Genomic DNA, 1,235 nt, shown 5'->3' on the forward strand with positions numbered 1-1,235 from the left:
GAAGAAAAAAGGAATCTAGAAATCAACTGAAGTATATAATAAAAGATTTTATATTTGACAAAGGTAGTATTTAATTTCACGGGGAAAAGATGGATCATTAATGATTAACTGTGGCACAATCAGCTATCCAGTTGCTGCTACACCATGTACAAAAAGAAATCAAAACCAAAACCAAAACAAACAAACCAAAAAAAAAACAAAAAAACCAAGTTTCAGACGGATTAAAGACTTATTTGTAAAAAGTAAACAGTTTTGCAAAAATTTACAAGACTACATATATGATAGCTAGCAGCAAGTGTGACCTTCTTGACTAAGACTGAAAATCCAGAAGCTATAAAAGATAAGAGGTATAAACTAGAGCAAAAGATAACAGGCAAATCTAAAGACATAATAGATTTTGAAAAAAAAATGTGCACTGGAGAATACGGACAGAGGGTTGTTTGAATAATACACATAAGACATGGAAAATTTGTCAGACGAGAATAGAAGCTCAATAGAATAAAAAGGATAAAGAATCAATTCCCAGAAATTATCTTCAAACGATCAAGTATATGAAAATGATATTCAAACTGTTATTCAGAGGAATGCAAAGTAAAGTAAGAGATATCACATTATACCCATGAGACTGACAATAATTTGAAAAGGTGATAACTTGACTGGCGAGTGTGAAATCTAAAGTACTAAAAGCATTTAGAAATGCAATGTCTATTAAAATTAAAAAATGCACTTACCCTCTGACACAGAAATCCTTCTTCTTAGTCCAACCATAAGAGAAAGCACCAGTAGGAAGGATGTTTATTGCAGTGTGTCCATAGTTGCCACATAATAAAAATAAAACAATGGCTCTTTGATAGGGGGATGACTGAAAATATGGTAAATTCATATCACGGACTATTTTACAGCCATCAAAAAAGAATATCAGTGGACAAGGACAATTTATTTAGAGTAATTTCTGTGATTTGTTGTTTAGTGAAAATAGAAAGATACAGAAAAGTGGGTATTGAACAATCTTTTTGAGTAACATAAACAATGAAATAATAATGAAATTCTGCATTTGTATATGTATCTGAGTCTTTGCATGGGTGATGCACATACCTGCTATCATATGAATATCATATGAATATGGAAAAACATAGAAAAGGGTACCCTCAGCAGTGAAAATTTGGTTTTACGAGGTAGCAAGGAAGGTAGAAAACTGGAAGTGAGGAGGCTTAACATTAAAATAAAAGAAAAAA

Source organism: Pteropus vampyrus, unplaced genomic scaffold (genome assembly GCF_000151845.1).
Source record: "Pteropus vampyrus isolate Shadow unplaced genomic scaffold, Pvam_2.0 Scaffold1, whole genome shotgun sequence".
Taxonomy (NCBI): domain Eukaryota; kingdom Metazoa; phylum Chordata; class Mammalia; order Chiroptera; family Pteropodidae; genus Pteropus; species Pteropus vampyrus.